This window comes from Euprymna scolopes, chromosome 7 (assembly GCF_053919585.1).
Source record: "Euprymna scolopes isolate OS-2025 chromosome 7, ASM5391958v1, whole genome shotgun sequence".
Classification (NCBI taxonomy): Eukaryota; Metazoa; Mollusca; class Cephalopoda; order Sepiida; family Sepiolidae; genus Euprymna; species Euprymna scolopes.
This window is the reverse complement of record NC_136488.1, coordinates 148,421,245-148,441,892: the sequence shown is the minus strand read 5'-3', so window position 1 is coordinate 148,441,892 and position 20,648 is coordinate 148,421,245. Positions and strand designations below refer to the sequence as shown.

At 32.3% G+C, this 20,648-nt stretch overlaps 1 protein-coding gene across 9 annotated transcripts in view; it reads right to left on the bottom strand.

Moving 5' to 3' along the window:
• LOC145280045 (uncharacterized) overlaps positions 1-20,648 on the bottom strand; it is a 434,510-nt gene that overhangs the window by 135,167 nt on the left and 278,695 nt on the right. The window lies entirely within an intron of this gene.

Here is a 20,648-nt window from a genome sequence, read left to right as displayed (position 1 = left end):
TTGTTTGAACCAAGATATATTCATCTGAATTTAAAAATTAAAGAAATTTCTTGTCAATTTGAGTCACTCTTAACGTAGATGACACATATCTGACTTGTTTGATTGTGAATTGTCTACGCTCTGTTTTATTGGGTGACATCATTATCTTGTTACTTCATCATTTATGACGTCATGAAGGATCCTTTCAACATGTTACAGTGGATAAGGTCACAAAAGGGTCACCAATTTTTATTTTAGAGGATAACATTATTTCTTTATGACATTATAAAGAATGACTTCCAACTTTGTAAAAGCGAATAACGTCATCCCTTTTATAATGCTATTCCTTTGTGATGTAATCCTCTAGGCACAGAGACAAGCAAGCAAACATGCAAGTAAGATCCACTGAATTTTTACAGTATATCGATTTCGTAAAGCCGAAATCTTGATTTGTAAGCCATGTTTAGTTTCAGAAGAGTTTCTGATGAGTAGTTATTCCATACAAGTCCCGGAGATGACGAATTCTCAGTGGACAACTGTTCTGTACAGTTCCGGACTTTATGATTTTGCAGCCAAAGAGTAAAAGATCCTTCTTGTGTTGACATGAGAAAAATATGTGCAAAGTTGCTAAAACGGTTTAATTTTTATGGAGCAATTCTGGTTTCTGATTGGTTGATAGTAGAACATGAATTAATTTGATTCGTCAGTTCCTAGCAGTGGCGTTTATAAATAGAATCTCCCAACTCTGAGAGACAATACCCCATTATGAGTCAAAAATATTGCATCACGAAATATTCTGGTTGAGTGGGCACACATATTTGTCAGTTATGCCAACAACGGGAACAATCAGTGAGTCTCTCCATTTGTATATTCAGGCCCATTTTTTTTTTGTTTCTCACAGTCTGGAGAAGGAACTCCCCCACCCCCCCAAAAAACACAAATGAAATAATTGCAAGGCTGATTAACATTCATTCTGTTACCAATCACCATTTCACGCCCCCTTCTTCTATGTCATCATTATTTCCTTGCTGTTGATAAAGCCTTCAACTGCATAAAATGTCTTTCGTTCATGGTTGAAGGAGCTAGAATGGACATCACTTTGTAATTAATAAGCAGTAAAGTGACGGATCAGAGTGTGTAAGCGAAAGGAAGGGGGAGAAAAACAAACTAGAATCATTTTTCATGGGTTTCCCTAATGACAGGTGTGCATATTTAAAAGCTGACTAAAAGGATGACGGCTGTATAAAGGCATGCCTGAGAAGAACCAAGTTTCATGGCAAGTGCTTGACTGAACTCCAATCTATGGTCCACCCCCTTGTCAAACTTTCACAAAAAAACTTGACTAGCTACAGCCACTATATACGATTTCCCCCACTCTCTATCTAAATCTAAACACAGATTCCATAATCAAAGCTTCTTTCCCAGAACTATCCACCTGCTTCCCGGTTAAATACAACACAGTAGCTTTCAAATCCAATGTAAACAAATTTTTGTTGGGCTGTCTCCTTAAATAATCAAACCCCACCCAAAATACACCATTAACGATTACTAAACTACTACCTTACGTTCATTAACCATTATCCTAAAGTGGCCTTCGAGCCTTGAAAAGTAGTGACTCCCAAGTAAAAAAAAACAAAAAAAAAAAACAAAAAAACAAAAACAGGCTACTGAAAGACAAGGCCTGTTAAGTGAAAAATGACGTCACACATAGTAGGCAACGCAAGCAAGATCTGTCGAGCAGTAAGAGCAGGCAATAACTGCAATTATATATAATTTCCAATTGCTTGATTTTTTTTTTTTTTTTTTTTTTTTTCATTTGAAGAAATATGTAAAAATTATTTTCGAATTATTCATAATAAAAATAATAAATGAATTTTAGTCTTTGAAATCCATGATAAACTGTAATGTTTATCTTTTAATGCAGGGACAATGTACAACTTTGAAAAAAATTAATTCTTAATATTGTTTTTTATTTAATTGATATTGAATAAGGTTAAATTTAAGTATGAATCACATTCGTTATTTTTCGTTTTCAATATATTTTTAAAAAAGTTTTTCATCCTTTTTTTTTTTTAAAGCGGTCATTCATTATCCACAGTCTGACTGCTCGACAGATCTTGCTTGCTTTGTCTACTATGTGTAACATCATTTTTTAGTTTTCAGTTGAATGCAGTCTACATCGCAAGAAACATAGGATAAGTAATAACTCAATTCCGTTTTTTTTTTGTTTTTTTAATTTCACACAGATGTACTTTATGGGATTGAGAGTGTTCTTAGATAAGTTTTGTATCGGAATACCCCTAACAAGTACTGAAAATCAATAATCGAAAAAATCTGATCAGAGAAGAAACAGGTTGATTTTGACTAAAGTTAACATCCTTATAAAGCCTAACATCATAAGTGCATCTGAGAAGTTTTATCATCACACAAGCGGAAGGGCCTGGCATATAAAATCGATAGGTTCTTTGATAAGACAGAGGCGCGTTTGAAATGAATGTCTCTGTTTAGGGCACAATTGAACCATGATACTTGATTTTTGAATATTAAACTTTAATTCATGGCATTATATAAAAATAATTTTATAAAATCAACAGTAGGTTCTCTACAGTGCAGTGATGTAGAGCGTTGATGATGTAAAGGCAGAAGCTCGGTTTTAGATGCATTAAAAGTAACCAGCCACCTGCTTCCCCACTGCACCACGTGCCCAAGATCAGAGGAGAGAGAGAATCAGAGTGAACTTGATCGTTTACGGTCTTTGATGTGCTACCATAGATGGTAGTGTCGTCAGCATAAATGTTTGCGAATGATGTAAGGATGAGATTTGGAAGATCATTAATGTATTGTATGTAATGCTTATTTAATTATATGATAGAATATAGTATTTGGAAATACTGTATGTATAGTAATTTAATCTTAAGCAATGTTGAGCTTGGTCAGTTCTAAAATGGGTGACCATTTTAAAATTTCAGGTGCTGGATGTGCTCTCCGCTTATCTCGGCATTATTTCCAGTCAGTTTTGGGCCTCTCCTTGCCACTGGACCCAAGAGAGGTGTGGTCGATGATTACACAACCCTTGCCTCACGATTACACATGCAGCTACTCTCTTGAGACTGAACATAGGCAAAAAACACTTATAGGTATTCTTAATTTGTATACTTATATTTTTTTTTATGAAAATCGTTCCAAACAAGGCATGAAGTCATTTGATATGAGAAACTAAAAAAAAAAAAAAAATACTACTTCAAGATCAAAAACTTACCAAAGATAGAATAGATTCGGATCCAGAAAACAGCAATTCTTTCCTCTTTGTCAGATAGATCGCTCATAGAATATGAGGAATAATGCACAAAATAAATGAATTTTAAAGAGTTTATTCTGTAATATACATTTGCTATTTGTATTGTCATTTTTTCTTTATATAAATGCAATAGTTTTGTCAATAGTAATATTATTATAATTATCAATAATATTAATGCGATTTAATAATAAAAAAAAGATAACGTTTTAAAATTTTCTTAGACGCCTGCGTGTATACCAAAACTGTAGGTAATAAATTGTTGATTTGGGTTTTTTGGGTTGACGATATATTACTCGTCTCAAATTGTGACAATCAATGCAGTCACGATTCATTCGTTTCAAGACAGAGGTTGACAGCAAACTGAATTGAATCCTAAATTCGATATTTTTTATAATAAAGTTGGAGGCTACTCATTGGTTGATTATCCTAACCGTAAATTATAAGATCGTCGAATTCATTGTGGTCATACCCTCATTATAAATCAAAAACTTTTTAACAAGTTGCCTATAGTTTCACCATAAAAAAAATGTATGAAGAGATTTATAGCAGTGAAATAATTAGATAATTAGACTGATGGAATATGTGTGTTATCATTGCATATATGTGGAAAAATAAAGCAATTAAAATGTATCTTTTTGTTTATTTGAGGTTCAAAACTTTTCAATCGCTCTCTTAAACACACACACACACACACACACACACACACACACACACAAACACACACACACACACACACACACTGTTGCTGATAGCCTTTTAATTTAGTAAGATAAAGCAATTCAAATTTATCCTTTTGTTTAATTTTGTAAAATGTTTTTAACTCCTAATGGGGGTATATATTTAATTGCTGCCCACATCAGCAATATGTGGCACAAGGCCGGAAATTGGGAACCCCGCAGGCTCCCCTAAAGAAGGGGCACTCCTGCAATTTAAAAAATTGCCTGAGTAACAATAAACTTGCTCCACCGGAAAGCCTGGTGGCAAGGCCTTGGAAAGTGGACCAACAGGTGCTGGGCCGGTTCCCGGTCCCTCACCTGTTGGGCTGAGTGTCAAGTGACGAATCCTTGACGTGTACTACCCTGTCTCCCTGCAGCCGAAGCCGCTAGGAGACACATCCCATCACAATGGACTTGTGATATGACACTAATGATTTCGGCGATCGTTTTTATAACCAAAAGTTATAATAACCAACCAATCAGAAGCTTCCAAAGTTACCATAAAAATTGTCAAATTTTGGATTCAATCAGTTCGCCGTCGTCTCTGTCACGAACCTGCATTTGATTCTTCGCCGCCATCTTTGTTCAACATACTATCTCAACACTTAACAGTCTAGGGACCCACATATTTGATTTTAATGTTCCTGAGAAATTTTATGACACCTCAAGAAACTTATGTTAGTATTTTCCAAAAAAAAATGATGAGACGAAAAAACAACAACAACAAAAATACGAAAACTAAAAAATCCAATCAATATAAAAATACTTTTATGTTTTCTCATACATTAATCAAATAACCAATACAGAGTGACCCCCCCTCGAAAAAAAACAAAAGTTAAATGGAGCCCATCTAGAACATATGTTGTAGAACGGAGAAAAAAAGGCCAAAGACCCTTGTGTTTTGATGTGATGTTTTGAATATAATAAACTAGTTATGATCAAAGTTTCATTTCATTTGGACAAAACACTAAGAAACAGGGGGGCTAATTAGAGTTGTGGCCCGTTTTTTTTGTGTCACCCTGCATAAATATGAATTATCCCCCACGTGATCAGAATTCAAGAATGTACATTTCCAAGAATGATTGACCCTAAGAATCTCCCCTTGATGAGAGCCTGTTTTGGTGAGGGATGAAAATAATGTTCTGTAAGAATCCTTACTCAGAGCAAGCTATATAATGTATTTTGCCTGATCCTTGTCACAAAATTAAATTGCTCAGTTATAAAGAAAATGGTGACAAGATCAGGTCGACTGTCCTTATTGTGAGAGAATAAAAATGAAAGAAAAAGACAAAAATGGGAGGTAAAAGATGATCCTTGATAGCTTTTCTGTGTGCAATGAAACATTTGACTTGCATTCTTAGGACACATAGATAAAATTTTAAGCGTTTTTTTATATATATATAAATAAATGTATTTTAGATTCTGTGCGTTGCCACACTTTTTCTTCTTTAATAATATGTTGAAACTAGGAAAAAATACATCAACAATTAAGAAAAATGGCACTGTGGCAAGTATTATTCAAATGTTTTATAAAATAATGTACCCAGAAAAATCTTTATTATATATATATATATATATATATATATATATATATATATATATATATATATATATATATATATATATATATATATAATGTATTTGTTTAATTTTGCTTGTGATACTTCTGAACGAATTCAGTTATTTATTGCCACTTTTTACATAAATGCTAGTTGGGAATCAGTTTTTCTTCACCAATGTGATGATAGTAGTAGTAGTAGAGTATATATATATATATATATATATATATATATATATATATATATATATATATATATATATATTTCATGTATCCACAGAGATATAGTTTATGTATCGATTTTTTAATATTTACTTCAACAATGTTCAATAATACGTGGGTAGAGCAAGGCAGAAAATCATGAAAATATATTAATAGCTATTAAGCTACAAAGAAGCTTCAGTGTTTCATTTCCAGAGTAAATCGCCAAGTTAAAATGCAAGCAGATAAATTATATATATATATATATCAGATATGGTTTGGAGAAACCAGCACACTAATACAAGCACACTCTACAATATCTTAGCAGTCCCCTCGGTATTTCCCAATAGAGACATGCCAGGCGATTAGCAATAAACTAACCCCTTTCTCAAAGAGAAGGTAAAGTCTGGGATGGTGGACCTTCTAGGACTGAACAGAACCCGGCCTGACAGCAACAAAGGCGCCGTCTGAACATAAAGTTAGTTTGAGATGAGTCAATATTTAAAAACATTCGTAGCAAATATTCAGATTAAATTCTGGAGCTAAATTTGATTAAAAATTTCATTAAAATCACGTGATGCAGTTCATGAAAATAACCAGTCCCCGAATTTCTAAACATAAAATTAATCAACAAATGTTTTTCACTCAATTAATGAGAAATTGAAATTAAAAAAAAAAAAAAATGTCGCATATTTTGTTATAAAAAAAAAAAAAAAATAAGGAAGATCCAATATCGGAAATGATTTTTTTTACACTTAATAGATTCTTACAAAAATAAAATAAAAATTAATTACGCAAAATTAACTTTGTTGTTACTATCAGTTAATAAATTGATGTTTATCTCAATTTTATAAAGTTGAAACAAGTTGAAAATAAGAAAAAAAAATGGATAAAGAACATTGAAAAAAATTAGAATCTGAATATATATACTCTAAATTTCATGATAAACAACTGCTGATCCCTGAAATAACATTAGGACTATTGTGAATTAATGAAAGCAAATTGATTCAACGATTGCAGGAGATTAATTGACTTACTAGCAAAATAATTTCCAATGTTTTTATTTTATTTATTTATTTTTTTTTTTACAAGGTAGTCACCACTTATCAAGGCCCGGAAGCCACTCGGGGATAAGGGTTATTGCGTGTACAGTAATCAATCGGATAGTATCGTAGTAATTGTTAATATTGGAGATTTGATAAAGTGTATTACTTAAGGGGACTGTTCATCAGGAATTTGTTTATGTTAGACTTGAAGACATCCAGATTGTAGTCAGGTGGGAAACAAGCAAACGGAATTTGTTTTTATATAGTTTTGAAGAAAAAATTTTCAAGACTAATATATATATATATATATGTGTGTGTGTATGGAGAGAGAGAGAGAGAGAGAGAGAGAGAGAGAGAGCGCGAGAGAGCACGTTTCTTAATTTTTGAGATGAGGATTGTTTATTCATATTATTTAGATTCTTCAAACTACTATTCTCATCTTGGATGTCATTTTCAGAACGTTTCGGCCGATGTAACCTCCAACCTTCTTCAGATGTATCTTGTCGAACTCGGGAATGTTTCTGTTGAAATCTGGAATTTGGATGGAATTTCAAACGGAATCCTTTATTTACTTCACAGGGGTAGCATGTCCTCATTCTGTCAGCCATGACTGGATAGAGGTTCTAACTAATTCACAGTTGTATTTTTCGGTCGACCACACTGAGAATTGAACCTTCAACCTTCGGGAGAATTTCACTTTTACAAGTGATTTTTCCAAAAACTAATTACTGCGCCATGGGTCACGATGACACTTATTGGATGGATTTCTATCAGTATTTTGTTTATTTTTCAAGTTTTGAAGCATAAAGATGGAGGTGGCATGTTGTCGGTTTACCTTACCAATTCGGTGCTACTTGTTTTTCGAACCAAATGAAAGCTTTAAGATATGTTAAAATACACAAAACTTATCCAGGTAAGTAGAAGAGTAACTTATCTTACCTTTGGTAACATTTATTTGTTCTTCGGGACAAGATCAAAGTGCAGTATCTGTTCTTCAGATGCTGCACTTCAATTTCTTGTTCTCTGGTAGTGGAGGAGAAATCCTTCACGACTGAGACAATTTTTATTTTTGTTCCTTTTCTCCACATTAAAAAACGACCCTGGTGTCTAACTCTGTCCTGTGGGGAAGCATTGTAAATAGGAACATTTATTTGTTATATATTTAAAAAAATTTTTAATCCCATTTTTTTTTTTTTCGTTTGTTTAGCTTCTTTGCTAAATCCTCGAAAAAATTCGACTGGCTTATTATTAATAATATTAAAGAAAAGAACAAATGAAGCATGCCCCCCCCATGAGTGCACAGTGAACAAGGCATAAAAAAATGACTAAGTTCAGCATTTTACCCCCCTCCTCCCAAATTCCCCAGGGGACGTCAAATCCTGGTGAAAATGAAAAAACGGTGCAATTTTAGGTCTTAACATATGTAAATTTGAGTTCTGCACCATGCAAAAAAAGAAATGACTAAGTCCACCATTTGCCCCCCCCCCCCGCCCCATTTTGTCTCAAAAGTTCCCAAGGCCTTAACATATTTAAATTTAAGTTCAGCACCATGCAAAACTGCTAAATAGACATACACAGAAAATTTTGGACAAATATGGTAAAATAGTCCCAAAAATAAAAAACTTAAAAGATTAAAAATTAAAAACTTAAAAGATTTATCGCAAGAGTTATCACAAAGTATAGACAAACAAAATTATATAGAAAGTTAGTTACAACTTTTCAGAAAGTTTTATAAAAATCCAAGGCATCAATTTTTTTAATAAGCACAAAAGTGTCAATTTTAGCCATTTTAACCCAAAAGGCACCCCTAGGGGGCGGGGGCAACCGAAGTTTTCCAGGAAAATCCGTTCTGTTACATTTTTAGTCATATCATGTTTAATGTTTGTGCAAAATTTAAAAAAAATTCCAAGGCGTAGTTATTGAGAAAAGAGCAGACAGACGAACGGACAAGGGTGAATTTACAGGTCCACCCTCCTTTTGTCGTGGGAGGGGGGGGGGAATTAAAAAAAACAAAAAATGAAAAAAATAAAGAAAAGATTACATACACAAAGAAATAACAAATCACTTAGCTCATAGACTTTCTAAACTTTTGCATTTGTATTACTTATCAACGTTGTAATTTCTTTTGTTGACGTGCAGGTTTTTTTTCTCTGACTCATTGGAAAAAGAGTGGGGACGGGAACGATTATTAATCAGTTGAAAGTGCATGGTGTTCTTATGTGATGATCATCAATAAACGTCCTTAATATTTCTATGACATCAGGGATAATATTTTGAGCTTAGCAAACTCATTCAAGTTTAGTCATTTAAAAGTAACACAATATATTTACTTTCATTTTGTTAACCTCAGTTACTTTTTCTTATGATATTATTAAAGACTATATATAATAATTAGCCCGGAACTACAATAAATTCTAAATAATGGGCTGTAAAACTACAACCCATTATTTATTGATTTAACATTTTTCAATCCATGTTTTTTCCTCTAAAATCAAATAAATTTCAGATCAATTTTACTAAATAATCATTTTTTTACAAAATATATTTACATAATTTTCCAAAATGTATTGATACAATTGGGTAATTTTGCATTTTTCTTCAAATGTTTTATATGCAATTAATTTTATTTCTCCTGTCAAAAAATTAATCGTTTTTTAGAATGAGAAAATTTATAAATATTTAAAATCTTAAAAAGTGCAACAAAATGGCAATTACATTTTTACTAGTGCGTAAAGCACATCTCATTGAGTGTAAATAAAATAGTTTTTTTGTTTTTTTTTTAAATTCTAGTATCTTCCTTTTTAAAGTATAATATTAATAGTTTTCGGTAAAATAATATTCCGGGTAAACTTTTTGTTGAATATTTTTCTGTTGAGGCAGAAATCTTTTTTCAAGAACATAATAACTTCAATTGCAATATTGTAATTTTTATTATTCCCGAGTGTTCTAAGTAATAGGTTGTAAAACTACAACCCATACACCAAATGTGACCAGGATAATGCTTTTGGCTAGTTCATGAGCTAATAAAAATAATAACATAGGAAATATACATAGAAATTATTGTATAATTATTAAAATCATTGCATATCCCTGAAATCAGGTAGACCAAACTGCTATCGAATACTCATTTATTAGTCATTATGATGAATGTTCAACGGTAGTTCGGTCTATCCCCTTTCTACTGACATGGGAATCCTTATTTCTGGGGCCCTTCATATCGGTTCAGGAGCAGCCTGGCTCCAGTGGAAAGCATACAAATGCCTAACATGAATGGGTGATGAAAAGTTGCTATGTCCAGCTGGCTCTACAAAACTGACTCAACCACTTGTATTATTTGGATTCATCGGACTACTGTACTCATCTTGAGTGTGATTTTCACAACGCTTCGGTCGATGTAACCTCCTTCAGGTGTATCTTGTCGAACTTGGGAATACAATTGCAAATTACTTAGGACCTCTATTCAGTCATGGCTGATGGAACAAAAGCACGCTACCCCTGTGAAGTAAATAAAGGGTTCCGCTCGAATTTCCATCCAAATTCTCGAGTTTAACAGAAACATTCCCGAGTTCGACAAGATACACCTGAAGAAGGTTGGAGGTTACATCGACCGAAATGTTGTGAAAATCACACTCAAAATGAGAACAGTAGTCTGATGAATCCAAATAATATGAATAACGAATCCTCAACTCAAAAATTCAGAAACGTGACCCAACCATCTGCAAATGTGGAGAGGAGTACAATACGATGTAAGACTGCCTAGTCTGCCCTCTATTACACAATCGGTGCAGCTTGAAAAATATTGCAAAGGACTGCATGAAAATAAAAGTGAGGAATTGTCGTATGACCACATCTTTAAAGATATGCAAAGAAGTCATTGTAACATTTATTTTGAACAACTTAATATTATTCTTTTTGCATTTATCTAATGGGGTCTAAAGGGGTTTAACATCCATGTGTAAGGTTTTAATTTTGTCCATTCTCGCAGCCTTTTTCCTCCAAGAGTTTCCATTCCAACTTCCATCTTAGCAATGATGTTGCAGTTTGCATGTTCATGCTAGTGCCAACAGTTTTTCTTTAGTTTGTCTGAAATCTGCGTATATTGAGATTTCGGACAGTTTGATCAGATCATAGGTCAAATGCAGCATCTTCCTTCTCTATTAACAATAGTCTTCGTTTTTGCTCCCTTTGTCAATGACCAGCACTCAGAGTAATACAAAGTAATAAGTCGTACTATAGTCTGGTAAATTTTTGACTTACGTCAGTTACTGTTCTGTGGATCACAGTAGACATCAGTAGCAGTATACCATTTCAGCCATTTTGCATTGATTCTGAAGAGGGTATTTTGAACAAAATCAATAAAAAAATTTGACATATATATATATATATATATATATATATATATATATATATATATATATTATATAATTATTTCATTCAACCACAGAAATTAATATACGAAGATATAATGTTATGCATAAATTTTCAATATTTACTTCAATAGTGATCAATATATAGGTAGAGCTAGGTAGCCATATATATTTTCATAACTTACTATATGTATATATATATAACTCACAAAAAGAAATTTTGCATCTTATCAAGATTTGTGGATTTTTCTTTTAATTAAAAAAATGGGGTTTAATTGAATTAATTTAAGACCTCCTTTCAGACTTCAGAGACAATGGATACCCCTTGTAATAGTGCCAATGCAGTGAAGCGAAGCAATCATCAAGTTTATCTCTCCTGAACTGGATTGCTTGAGTCCAGTGTCAAGGAGAAGTCTAAATGCTGAGATAAGCAGAGAAAGAGTGATGTTATTTCAAAGTTTTCATTAACCAAGGTTTGAGCGTCTACTATACTCTAATATTTAATCCATAGTTATAGAGAAACTATATGGAGTCATACTTTTCCATGGGTAGTAATAAAAGTTCTGCAATAGCCTGGACAGAACTCGAAGCCAGCACGCTGATCTGTAACCGCTGCATTACGTCACTTCCTACATTTATTAGTAGACCAATATTACAACAAAGTATTCATTATTTTTAAGAAACATCTGGCGTTTTAGTAGGTGCTTATATGATAACTTAAATTTTGCCTCTTGACCTGCAATGTATCTTATCTGGCACTTAACTGTTCGGTCACCCCTGTCATAGATAATAATAGATGCAGAATAACAACTATATAATACAGACCAATGTATTTTAACCTGACGGTTTCCTACAGGGATAAAATGCAGAAGATTCTGATGAGCTTAATTGACATGTATTTTCATCCGACTTCCTGTTGTTGAATACTCTCTGACTGTTTATTAATTGCTGGTAGCCGAAGGAGTCAAGGTTGATTGTGACTAGGTTTAAATCTGGCTCGTAGTAATTGTCACTTCCTACACTGCTGATTGCAGAAGCATGAAACACTAGTGTCTGTAGGTATAAAATTAATTGTTAATATTTTATTTATACAAATATCATTATATATATATGTGCATATGTATGTGTGTGTGTGTGTGTGTTGTGTGTATTATTTCATGTAAAATGTTATATGGAGATATATTATATGTATCAACTTTCAGTATTTACTTTGACAATATATGAGTAAAGCTAGGGAATAAATTATGGAAAATAATATGTATATGGTAATTTAACTACACAGAATTTTCCATGTTTCCTCCTCATAGGGAATCGTCAGGCTAAAATGGTTGACGATTCCCTACAAACTCAAATTCTGTCAAACTTCTCTTTAAAATCACTTTGATGTTTAAATGTTCAAACATGTATATTTTGTAAAGATATATAATTAATTGAAACGTATATTTTATACAATAGAAAAATGCGAGCATGAAAAGTAATATGGTTAAGCTTAAACATGGAAAAGTAAAGGACAAGATATTCTAGTAAAACATAATAAATTTATAACTTATAACCATATTACTTTTCATGCTCACATTTTTCTATTGCAATCCATGATTTTTCCAGGCTTTCAATAAATTCACTTGTTATTTGTTCAATTTCAGTCTTATATTTTGCACCCATAAACATAACATACACATATGTAATAACAATGTACGGTACTAGTCAGTTTTCAATAAAATCTCCCCAATTAACTCCCTTTCATTCTTTCATTCTCTCTGTTTCACTTGTTACTTCTCTTTTCGTGAGAGCGGTGAATTAGTAGCAACTAGTCGTTGAAGCGATGTGGTTGCTATGGAAACCAGTCATAAAAAACGTCGCTCACCTCCTTACGTTTTTTTTTTTTTTTTTTTTTTTTTTTTTACGATTTTGGACACCAGTAAATTCATCATAACTTTTGTTTTACTGAACGAAAATTGAAAATGTTTTGTTCACAATATAGCTGAGAAGGTGATCTATAAACTGTAATAATTGTTTAAAATTTGGTCGCAAAAATGAGTGAGCGGTGAAGCTTTAAAGCAGTTCTAGATAACTAAAACTGCCACTTAACCATATATTCAAACACGGTAGTGCTTGAATGATAAAGTGTAGATTTTATAAAATATATAATTTATTGAATAAATGCTGAAAATGGCATTAAAATTCAATAAGTCTTATCTTTAGTGATTAGAGAAAAATATTTATATATTAGTTTATTTATAAATAGTTGCCGCTTATTGCACCTCACAGCCCTCTTTATAGATTGGGGGTGGGGGTGAGAGTGAGAGCCTTTAGCACCAGCATTGGGTTTAGTAACATGATGGCAGTATTTATTTATCCAGAGAAGTAATTGTGAGGCAAATTAGCAATAATGACTAGTCAAATTAGCAGTATTCAACAGAGAGAGAGAGAGAGAGAGAGAGAGAGAGAGAGAGAGAGAGAGGGGGAAGGGTAGAGAAAGAAGGGTAGAGAGAGTGGGAGAGAGGTCCATGGCTACTATCCAAATTCCATGATGAATCATCAATGGGCCCTTGCGACCCCTCTTGCTAAATTTGGCTGTGTGCCTGTCAGCGTCTTGCATGTATGTTTGGTGTGATGAACTTTTAATGTTCTACTCTTCTTTGGCTGGGTTTATCCAAATTCCGTTCCAACATGACACAGCATAATATATGTGGTTGGCTTGGGACTTGCTAGTGTGAGTCAACGAATTATTTTTTATTTATTTATTTTTTTTATTTAAACATTTTTTTTTTTTAACAAGGAAGGCATTAAGGTTCAAAAACCACTAAAGGATAGGGGTTAATTAGTGTACGGTGGTCACTGAGACAACAACATAGTGATCGTCAGAGGTGGAAATTGGGTAGAATTTAATTATTTAAGAAAAAGGCTCAACAAGAACTTGTTTAAATTGAACTTTAAGACGACCATGTTGTAGTCAGCTGGAAAGCAGGCCAACGGAACAGAATTCCACAGGTGAACAGTTGTAGGTAATAAACCTTGTTCATTGAAATTTGTGTTTGGATTTAGACACAGATAGAGAGTGAGGGAAACTATTGATAGTGGTTGTAGCTGGAAGAGTGTTTTTTTGTGAAAGTTTGGCAGGAGAGGACCCTAGATTGAAGCTCAGACGAGCACCTGCCATAGAAATAATGACAGAGTAGAAACAGACTCGAAAGGTTTCTTCTGCGTGAAAGATATTAATGAAAAATGAGACCTAAAGATTTATAACAAACTAGAATAGTCATCTTACGATGGGCAAAATTAAATTTGCACCGCATTTATATCCTGTTGTGACAATGAAAATCAAGATTATAATTCGACTCAACCTTATGCCTAGAATCCTTATTCCACTTTTTATCAAAATCCATCACATGATTTTGATTCTAGAAAATGTCTAAAATTTAAGGCTCACTCTTAAGCTGATGTAATAAATTAATATTCAAGGAATCTTGATTAACTTATGTCTAATGACTATGGATTCCATGTCCTTTTGGAGCAAAGTGTAGTATCTGTTCTGAAACTATACTTTATATTGTCTGTCCTCGGTCAGTGGAGAAGTCCTTTTAAGCAATTGTTATTTACGTCCCAATCCAGAATGTTCCTTTTTGGGGAGTTGGATTTTTCCACATATTAAAAATCGATTTTGTATCTAACTCTGACCTCTAAAGGAAGCAAGTAAATATGAACTATGAATCAACTTCAATGGAAATCTAGAATATTATAATTTTTAAACGTGAGTTTGTGCTTATATTAAAAACTAGTAGTTCGACCTGGCTTTGCTCGGGCCCTATGTACTGTTCATAACTTTATGTGCATGCATATATATATATATATATATATATATATATATATATATATATATATATATATATATATATTTATTTCAGAACTATATATACATATTTCAAAGGCGTACCAGTAGTTTCATTGCATTGAATCAACCATAAGAGGTTGAATGGTATCAGCGCAAATTTATCAGCGACTTTGAAAAGACGAAACAATGCAATGAAACTATTGGTATGCCTTTGAAATATGTATATATAGTTCTGAAATAAATATTGTATCCTCAGTTGTCACATCCACGATCGAGCACTTTATTAGATTTTTTTTCATCGCTCCCTGACACAATATATATATATATATATACATATACATACATACATACATATATATATATATAAAGTTTGACTCATGTCCAGGTAACCTACATCTAAAATTTCAAGTGTTTAGACCCAAACTTGGCAGAGAAGTTTGGTAAAGTTTGCAAACATCAACTCTTAACTTTGACCTCTTGGCAGCCAAATTTCTGGCCGAAAACCGATTTTAAGATTTTCTCAAATTTCAATACCCCTTATGTCAAATTTTGAGTCTGTAGACTGAAAATTGACAGAGTAGTTTAGTAGGGAAATGTACACACACAGACAGACAATTTCACTTTTATACATACATAGATACTCTATTTTAAAATACTCTGAAATTTGGAGAATAATTATTAATTGATCTCTAATACCTACTGTTAAAATTGACAAAAATCGGAACAAGAGGTTGCAGAGAAGAAAAGAATAAAAGTGTGAAGCAGATCAAATTACAGATACGTTGCTGCACCTTATCAACAACCCTCAAATGAGATGGATTCACCAGCCCAAATATAACAGTACGTCATATATGGTTTGATAATCGATTTGTCGAGATATTTGATTCAATGCCTGTCTTATATGCTAGTATATGTTGAATGGCTTTTAAAAATTGTCTTCCAAGCTAACCGATCTCTGGTCAGGTCTTTATCTATCTTTCAAATTCATCCTTGTAGCTGCCTCCTGGCATGCCAATTGATCCTGCTATCTCAACTGTTCTACATCTACTAATCCAGGAACTCTCATCCATTATTTTAATGTGGCCAAACCAACAAAGTCTCCTGTTCTGCATACACTCCCCTTTTATGCCCAGATTTAATCTTCTTCTGAAGTCATCAAATCTAAGTAGGAGGTGAGGGTGGTTTAGTGGTTAATGACACAGACTTAAGATCTGGATGACCTAAGTTCGAATCCAGTTCATTCCACAAAAATCACTTAGGATGTTTGCAACCTTCACACGGTCCCCCACCATAATCTCCGACATCTTTCTAGAAAGAATTCTGACTATAAAAATATCGGGAAACCAGTGCCAACAATAGAATCTTCAGATTCATACGATGATGATGATCAGATCTAAATTCATCATCAAAGGTCACATTACGTAAAGCATTTTTATATTATTTCTCACCATGCAATGGATATTATCAAACCTTATTGGCCAGGTTTCACTTCCATACATCATCACACTTCGTACACGTGCCTGATAGACTCTTCCTTTTGTCGATAGTGGTAATACTCTGCTGGTTAGTAATGACAGATGTTCTCTCCATCTAATCTTAACTCCTGTGATCATGCTAGCACCAGCTCCTCCCTGTGCTACAATGATATCACCACCTGCTTTCCAGCTGACTACAATCTGATTGTCTTCAAGTTCAATGTAAACAAATTCTTGATGAACCGTCCCCCTAAGTAATCCAATTTACAAAATTCCCACTACTTATGTCTACTACGCTATAATTACATTGACTAATGTATACCCATTAACCCTTATCCTCGAATGGCCTCCGGGCCGTGATAAGCGGTGATTCCTGTGTAAAAAAAAAAAAAAAAAAAAAAAAAAAAGAAAAAAGGTAACAAAATTTCTGGACAACCTCTAAACCAACTCAAATAAAACTAAAAACTAAAATGTTAAACTAACTAATTAACGTTTTGTTGTTGTAGTGTCACACAAGGGCAAACTACATGGTTGACATCCTTAATAATATTATGTTTTAAACATGTCTTCTAAACTTGTCCTTTTGGCTAGGAACAAAGTGTAGTATCTGTTCTGATGCGACACTTCACCTTTTCCTCTGTCAGTGAAGGAGAAATCTTTCATGACTGATACAATTTTAATTTTTGTTCCTATCCAGAGTGCCCTTTTTTGGGAGCTGAATTTCCTCCACATTAAAAACTGACCTTGTGTTCAACTCTGCCCTCGTGGGTAGGCAAGTAAGTAGGAATATTATGTAATAAAATAAAAATTCCCATTTTAAATACATATATATAAAAAAAATGCACTCGTTTATTTTCTAAATGTATGCACTTTATGGCTATTGGAGTATTCATGTCCAAAATTGTCTAACTTAAAAATAATAAATAAAATAATAATATGAATAAAAGTTAATAATAACTAAATAAAAATGTAAAATAAATTTTAATTACAAAAATACAAATAAAATATAAAATAAAATAATAAATTAAAAGCAAAATAAAATAAAAAATGAACCAAGATAATAAAAATTTTAAAAATTTAAGAAATAAAATAAAAATTTAAAGAAATAAAATAATAAAAATTTAAGAAATAAAATAAAAATTTAAAGAAATAAAAATAATAAAAATTTAAAGAAATAAAAATAATAAAATTAAAGTAAAAATAAACAACAATGAGACAACGGCAATACCAACAACATTCTTTTCATGGTAGTGTGATTGTAAAAAAAAAAAAAAAGGAAAATAAATCAAAAATATATAACAAAGGATTGTGAGCATATGACAATTCAGTTGAAAATTGTCAGCACAAAAATATCATTTCATTTTGTAGAAAGAAAAATCATACCATAAAGAGAGTGTGCGTGTGGGGCAAAAAAAAAAAAAAAAAAAAAAAAATCAGCTTCAAACAAAGTTTGGAAGAGAAAAAAAGATATCCTTTTGTAGTTTGAAAATATTTTTGTTCCTGTTTCATTTCTAATTACATTATTATTTTTTCTTCTTTCCTTGTCATTTCAAGTCGCATTACAAACTTGCAGTCTTATTATTATTATTTTTTTTTTTGCTGCATAAAACAATTTTGAAACAACATCCACACAAAAGGAATGAATAACATTGAAAAACAAAAAGGCATAAAAAATGGGGATAAAGAGCAGTAGAAGATAAGAAAAACGATTTCATAATTGGCTTAATGGCTACCGTGACAAACTTATGATATTAGCTATGCAAAAAGGTTCCTGTGTCAAAAGACAATCAGATAAGAGCTTAACCCCACTTTTATATCCGTTAAGTGGAACAGATTGATTGAATCAGTGCTGTGAGAAGACGCTAGTCTTTCACCTGTTTTCTTCCTAGCAAGCCTATTATCCATTTATAGCCTTGAAGTATTTTTAAAACATTTGTTGTTTATTGATTCTTTGGCGCTTCAACACTATTGGGACGAAATTTCGAAAATCGTAAAACTAAATTTCGCATGAAAACAATGGTATCTACGTTTTCTTCACATTTTTAAGATTACATACAAAAATTACGAAAATCGATAAGGTAGAAAATTATTTATTAAAGAAAATAAAAAATAGAATTAAAAAAAAAAACGATCGTAAAACACAAGAGTTCAAAAGGGAGGTAATTTTCCGTTTTGATTTAAAAAAAAAAAGATGCCGGAAATTTTTTCCCTGCTAACACGATTAGAGTTGTTTTTATTTTTAAGAATTCAGTAATATTCATGTAATTCCGACTGCCTAATTTGTAAAATTGACAAAAAAGTCAGTTGAAACCATTGTTTTTTATCTGAAACCTCCATTTATCGACTACAAAATCTCGTTCCAATAGTGTAGTAGTGTTTTCCCTTTTAACAAGAAAAGGAGTGTTTTTTTTTTACCACTTCAGTAAAACAATTACAAAATATTATGTTTCTGAATTTTTGAGATAAGAATTGATAATTCGTATCATTTGGATTATTCGGACTACTGTACGCAAGGGGCTTATGTTGTAACAGATAATGTCTGGTAAAATTCAGTTGAAAGTGACACTCTTTTGGAGGTTGAAGATTCAATCCTCATGATGACGATACTTCGAATACAATTGCAAATTACTTATAACATCTACTTAGTCATGGCTAATGGAACGAGAGCATGCTACCCCCGTGGATTCAATAAACAGTTCTGTTCGAAATTCTCCGCCGATTCCTGAGTTTAACAGAAAGATTCCAGAGTTTGACAATATACACATGAAGAAAGTTGGAGCTTACATCAACCGAAACTTTATATGCAAATAACACTCAAGATGAGAACAGTATTCTGAATAATCCAAATAATACGAATTACAAAATACACGATTTGTTTGGTCTTTTTCTAGATTTTTAAAAACGGATTTCATTTATTTAAATCATTTATTTATTTATTTATTTTTTTTAATCAATGTCGGACATTTATTGATAACTAGCATAGGTAGGTGGGTGGCACCTTGCCGGTCGTGAAATATGCTTAAATATATTTTAATTCATGCAGATTTCATATTTATTATTACAGAGCCAATTCTCTATTGAATATTACAGAGTCAATTCTCTATTGAATATTACAGAGCCAATTCTCTATTGAATATTACAGAGCCAATTCTCTATTGAATATTACAGAGCCAATTCTCTATTGAATATTACAGAGCCAATTCTCTATTGAATATTACAGAGCCAATTCTCTATTGAATATTACAGAGCCAATTCTCTATTTAATATTACAGAGCCAATTCTCTATTGAATATTACAGAGCCAATTCTCTATTGAATATTACAGAGCCAATTCTCTATTGAATATTACAGAGCCAATTCTCTATTGAATATTACAGAGCCAATTCTCTATTGAATATTACAGAGCCAATTCTCTATTGAATATTACAGAGCCAATTCTCTATTGAATATTACAGAGTCAATTCTCTATTGAATATTACAGAGCCAATTCTCTATTGAATATTACAGAGCCAATTCTCTATTGAATATTACAGAGCCAATTCTCTATTGAATATTACAGAGCCAATTCTCTATTGAATATTACAGAGCCAATTCTCTATTGAATATTACAGAGCCAATTCTCTATTGAATATTACAGAGCCAATTCTCTATTGAATATTACAGAGCCAATTCTCTATTGAATATTACAGAGCCAATTCTCTATTGAATATTACAGAGTCAATTCTCTATTGAATATTACAGAGCCAATTCTCTATTGAATATTACAGAGCCAATTCTCTATTGAATATTACAGAGCCAATTCTCTATTGAATATTACAGAGTCAATTCTCTATTGAATATTACAGAGCCAATTCTCTATTGAATATTACAGAGCCAATTCTCTATTGAATATTACAGAGCCAATTCTCTATTGAATATTACAGAGCCAATTCTCTATTTAATATTACAGAGTCAATTCTCTATTGAATATTAAAGAGCCAATTCTCTTGAATATTACAGAGCCAATTCTCTATTGAATATTACAGAGCCAATTCTCTATTTAATATTACAGAGCCAATTCTCTATTGAATATTACAGAGCCAATTCTCTATTTAATATTACAGAGTCAATTCTCTATTGAATATTACAGAGCCAATTCTCTATTGAATATTACAGAGCCAATTCTCTATTTAATATT